The sequence below is a fragment of the Magnolia sinica genome, chromosome 13 (assembly GCF_029962835.1).
Source record: "Magnolia sinica isolate HGM2019 chromosome 13, MsV1, whole genome shotgun sequence".
In the NCBI taxonomy this organism is placed as follows: Eukaryota; Viridiplantae; Streptophyta; class Magnoliopsida; order Magnoliales; family Magnoliaceae; genus Magnolia; species Magnolia sinica.
This window is the reverse complement of record NC_080585.1, coordinates 63476841-63482629: the sequence shown is the minus strand read 5'-3', so window position 1 is coordinate 63482629 and position 5789 is coordinate 63476841. Positions and strand designations below refer to the sequence as shown.

The window sequence follows — 5789 nt, the reverse complement described above, 5'->3', positions numbered from 1 at the left end:
GACAAGATTTCTTCGATCTAGATGGGGGCAGAGTCTCCTCTCCTGCAGGTGGTTTTTGAATGATAGTTTAAAGATGAGTTGTCGACTTCAATCATTCTTCCCAGTCGAATTCACGACCGTGTCTAAGAGGTCTTTCAATGTCACCCATTGAGATTACTCTGTGAATGGGAGAGGACAGTGTGTTGATACGATTGGTGAAGTCAAATGTGGGAAGGACAGGTTCTCTAGGAGATTCCACAAGTCGGAATGTTCTTTTTGTATGAGCCATGATGAGATGAAGAAGATGAGTATCAGAGTGGAGAGGTTTCTTGAAGAAGGTAGAGAAGACAAGTTTTAATAAAAAATCTAAGTGTCAAATTTTTTAGAGACTTAGGAATTTTTGAAGAGAGGTTGATTGTACGGTGTGCGCAAATGGATATGCTTTGCACGAAAGCACGCAGAAGGATTAAGCTTCACGCGAACAAATATACATTACGCGAAACTTGTGTGTAAAGGAAGCCCGTTGCACGGGGAATCACCAGACGAGCAAAGTTTTAGCAAAGGAATGAAATGATGAATGAGATGAAGAAGTGTTAGTATTTATAGGGCAATTGGGCCTAATTGAAGGACCCAATAAGCCTTTGCGTGGGTGCACGCAAAGACATCTGGATAAAAGGAGGGAAGATTGATCCTACTTCTTTATCCTAGAAAGGATAAACAATGGATCAAGGGGGGATCTGTTGAGGCATAAAAATGAAGATTCAAGAATGAATCAAAAGGGAAAATTAAAAGAAGATGTATAAAAAGAGTGTAAAGAAAATGATGAAAAGAGGAGAATTCATATTGTTTACGCAAACCCCCGCGAACTATGTCGGTTGCGCAGAACCGAGCAAAAGACATGATTGGTTGCGTGCTCCTGCACAACATTGGTGTGGTCAAGATGATTCAACTGGTTGATATCTGATGAGAAGTGGGCCCCTAGCATGAAGATCGGGGGTTCGCATGTGTGAAGGTCTATAAATACCCCACTACCCCTCTCATTCGAGCAATAAAGATGACGAAGAAGGTCAGAACTATAGAGAAGAAGACTTCAAAGGTATTGAGAAGAGAATGAAGAAAGAGGATGAAGAAGGTTTTGTGCTAGGCCACGCAACACCATGTTGTTATGCAACAATGAATATAAAGGGGTCAGAATGCTGCTGAAATGATCAAATGGAATCGGATCGTTCTTCCATATAGGAATATGAGCTCAAGAGGAAGATATAGGATGATCATATCTGCACAATATTCCTCTCAATGAGATGAACAAATTACAAGTTGAAATGCTGCCAGATTTGATATCCAGATTTGATATTCAAACTCTTTCAATATTTATATTTTGGATAGTCTATCTTAGAATCAAGGGAAAAGAATGAATAAATGTGATAATTGTTCTCTTTATATTCTCTCTATTATAATTAAATAAGATAATCCTCTAAACCAAATGCATTTGTTTCTTGTCGAAACACTTATTTTATGAATTTTTCTAATTTAGGGTTTTGAGAATTTTTTAGTTTTTAGATTTAGTTTTTAGGATTCATCTTTAATTGTTTTCTTTCCTTCTTCTTTATTCTTCTAACATTGCTGACATAATTTTTTTGTAGGATCTTCAATTCTAGTTCTTCTCTTCTGCTAATTTCTTCCTTCTACTTGCTTTCCATACTTGTTGTGGGTATTAGAAAATAGAATTAAAATTTGGTGTGGTCCATGCCCACGTGGGTAAGGAACCATACTCTGAGACCTTTGTGAGAAGGACTTTTGGTTGAAAAATCCATTAACAAGTTAGAAAATCCTCAGATATTTTTGAAATATCATCTGAGAGCAAGCCTCAAGAACATCGAGTTAATGAGGATCTTGTACATCACACACAATTTATTAGGACAGTGCATGATGAGAATGAGGTGCATCAAGTTCCACTTGTTCGAACTTTACGAGATTATTTACAACCGGTGAGAACAAGTTCACCTTCCTACATAATTCTCCCAATCAATACAGGAAATGTGAACCTCAAACCTGAGATAACTAAATTGCTTCCTAAGTTCCATGGACTTGATTCAGAAAATCCATATATGCTTATTAAAGAATTTGAAGAGATTGTTATAACCATACATTTTAATGATGTTCCTACTGACAAAATTAGAATTAAATTATTTTCACTCTCTAAAAGAAAAGGCCAAATCATGGTTTCATTCATTAAGGCCTAGATTCATTGGCACATGGGCAAAAATGAGTCAGGAATTCCTTAAAAAGTTATTCCCGGCTCATAAACCAATGCTCTTAGATGGGAAATAATAAACTTCTCCCAAAAAAATAATGAGACCTTCTTTGAATATTGGGAATGGTTCAAGGACATACTTCTTACTTGCCCACATCATGGTTACGAAACTTGGTGAACAATTGGTCTCCTTTATGATGGACTCAGTCCAAACATGCGCCATGTTGTACAGATGATGTGTAATGGCAAGTTCATGGATAAGAAATCAGAAGATGCATGGGATTACTTTGACATGCTAGCTGAAAACGCCTAATCGTGGGACACATCAAACCAAGCTAGTACCCCCAAGGAAGTGCCAAGAGAGATAGGAATACATGTACTTAAGGAGGAGGATGATATAAATGTACAATTGGCAACTCTCACATGAAAAATTGAGGACCTGGAATCTAGGAAGGAATCAACTCAGCCTAAAGCAGTCGTCGAAACCATATTTGGAATTTGTGAGAGCGATAAACGCCCAATCAAAGATTGTCTTACAATCCCAACTTTTTAAGAGGTGTTTCATGCTCAAGAAGAAACTACAAATGCATATAAATGTCTACTTAGTGCACCAAATTCTGACACGCACACTCCTGATGAGCGAAATCTTAATTGGAGAAATGAACCAACTACAAATGTAAGTAATTATTCACAAGGGCTATCTAGTGGACTTCCACCAAGGAGAACCCTTGAAGATACATTAGATGCATTTAGGCAAGAGCAACTTCAGGTTATAAAAGAGCTTAGAACTTTGGTTACAAGACTTAAGACACAACTGAATGCTAGGGAGACAGGGATCTTTCCTGCCCAACCGCAACCTAACCCAAAAGGACGATGTGAGGTATGTGATCTCAACTCTTCAACTTAGCATTTGGAACATGTTAAAAACATCACCACCTTGAAAAGTAAAAATGAAATAGACAGAGATTCCATGGAAGGTTGAGAAACCTAAGGAGTCCAAAAATTCAATGGATGGTGGTGAATCTAGCAATGATCCATATAACAAAGAGCCATTGCAAGGATACAAACTTGTGGCCCCATTTTCCCAATGTCTCATCACACCAAAAAGGCTACGTGAGAATCAAAATATTGTAGTAATTTTTCAACAAGTCAAGATCAACACCCCCTTGTTAGATGAAATTAAACAGTTCCCATCTTACGCCAAATTCCTAAAAGATTAGTGTGCAGTAAAGTGGAAGCTGAACGTACACAAGAAAGCATTTTTTACTGAACGGTGAGCGCCATAATTAAGCAAAACGTATCTTTTGAAAATATGACGGTGGAATTCAATATGTTTCATTTGCACATGCCATAAGAGGATGAGGACTTGACCCATGAGATGAACTTGATAGATACATTTGAAAATGATGAGTCTCTTTTAACTGAAACTCCTGAATCTTTGGATGTTTGCCTTACACACTTTGCAGATTTAAATGATCATATTAGCTAGGAAGTTGATAACGATCCTTCCACTAACACTAAATTCTTGCCATTACAAGTAGAGAAGATGCATTCTGAACCGGAGCCTATGACTTTGGATTTAAAAGGGACCACGACGAACAAATTTTCTATTATTCAATTGTTTATGAACTTTCATTCACCTCAACCTACTAATATTGAGAAATTATCCTCCGCAAGTGAATCATATATTCTCTGCAAACCTCTAAATTTCGAGCACGAACATGTTACCGAGGTTCTTAAATTTCTCTAGACATTCATTCTCCAGGACATTCAATCATATTGCAAAACAAGATTTTGGATGATCTTGTTAAGAAACCTACTGAGAAATTTATCAAGATATTGGCAGTAAGAGGAACGTTGTCACATGAATGAGTGGTTTGAAAAGGCCGAGCAAAAAAGTCCTAGAGGGGGGGTGAATAGGACTATGTCAAATAAAAATAATAAGCGGAATAACAACAACAAGATATCCAAATAAAATGCAATTAACCAAAGGAAATAACAACCTCAATAGTCAAGTATTGAGAGGTTGATACAAACTTGGTTCTAAGGACAACCTAACACCAAAAACCAATGGTTTATGGCAGGACAACCTAACTAGAACGTGGGTGAGTATAAAAAACTCAAACTGAAGAGGATATGAAAGAAATAGAAACTAATCTATTATAACATTCACCACACAATGCTGAAATGTAAAGATTACAACATTCACATCCACAAATACATCCCACAATCTTAAACCATAAAAGATAAAGAAATAAACCACGCATCCACCAAACACAAAGAATTATAGTGGTTCGCTTGTGTGTACACCAACTACTAAATAACAGCCACACAACTACTCCACTCCTAATATCCACTCCCTCGGGATATTAACGTTCACTAATCAAAATAGGTTTTTCAAGGTTCACCTAAAACCTTCACAATTGTGTCTTTCAACTGGGCTTACAAAATTCAAAAACCCCATGCTTTGAGTTTTTTGGATCACCTTAGATAAACCACAAATGAAGATTTTTTGGAACGATCTCACAAACTAAAAAGGAATTGAATTACAGAAAAAGTAAAATACTTATCTATATGACGATTCTGAAGCAGCCCGGTAGAACCAACTTGATGACGACGTAGATGCTCAACATGTAGTCACACAAGTATATAGGGTTCTAAGTCTAGATGATTTTTAATTAAATCAGCATGGGCTTTGCTTTAATTTTGATCTCATAAAAGGGTAAATCAAATATCCCTTTTTAACATAAGAATTGAATAGAGAATCAAAATCAAAATGCAAGAGCTACTTTAAAGAATCTTAAATATGTACAAAATAGCCTAAAATGTAATTAAAATAAACTCAGAGTGATTGCTTAAGAATGATAAGAATTGAATGGAAAACTCTGAAATTCGAGCACTATTTGTAGGTGAAAAATTAGTTCCCACGACTGGCCTTGGGTTAGCTACGACTGCCCTTATCTAAACAAATTTTTAAAAATTTTGGTGCGATAAGATTTTTCAATTACACGACTGGCCTTATGGGTCCCACGACTGGTCGAGTGGCCTGCTCGACTGGTCGTGGACACCCCACGACTGGTCGTGTGAGTCCAGATTACTCGCTAGAAAATGAGTCAAGCACTGCACGACTGGTCGAGAACTATTCACATGACTGGTCGAGTAGTTTCCAGGACTGGTCGTAGACCAATAGAAAAATTCTAAAAATTCATAACAAATCCTGGATTGGTCGAGGAAATTTTAGGATTGGTCTAGCCAGTGTTAGGGCTAGTCAAAAGAATAAAATTTTATACTTATAAAATAATCAAAATGACCAACCGAAAGTATGAAATGATCTAATCATGATCTAAGGTCAATTTAGGTCAATCATACTTTACTTATGAGATAGAACGTATAGACCATCAAACTATCAATCACTTCAGCAGCTTTAAATTTTACGCTTGAACTCAACATACCGAACATAGTCTTTAACTAGGTCTTGAGTTCTTGGACTTTTCTGGTTCCAGATCTTGAAACGCAATGTTCTTGAACACTAAGTCTTCACTTTCTTCCAGTTTGA

General features: G+C 36.8%; 1 non-coding gene across 1 annotated transcript; it reads right to left on the bottom strand.

Moving 5' to 3' along the window:
* Nucleotides 1–2291: 2291 nt before the first annotated feature.
* Nucleotides 2292–2398, bottom strand: LOC131224397 (small nucleolar RNA R71). The gene has a single exon (XR_009160885.1). It is a non-coding gene; the product is annotated as a small nucleolar RNA R71 (small nucleolar RNA).
* Nucleotides 2399–5789: the final 3391 nt, after the last annotated feature.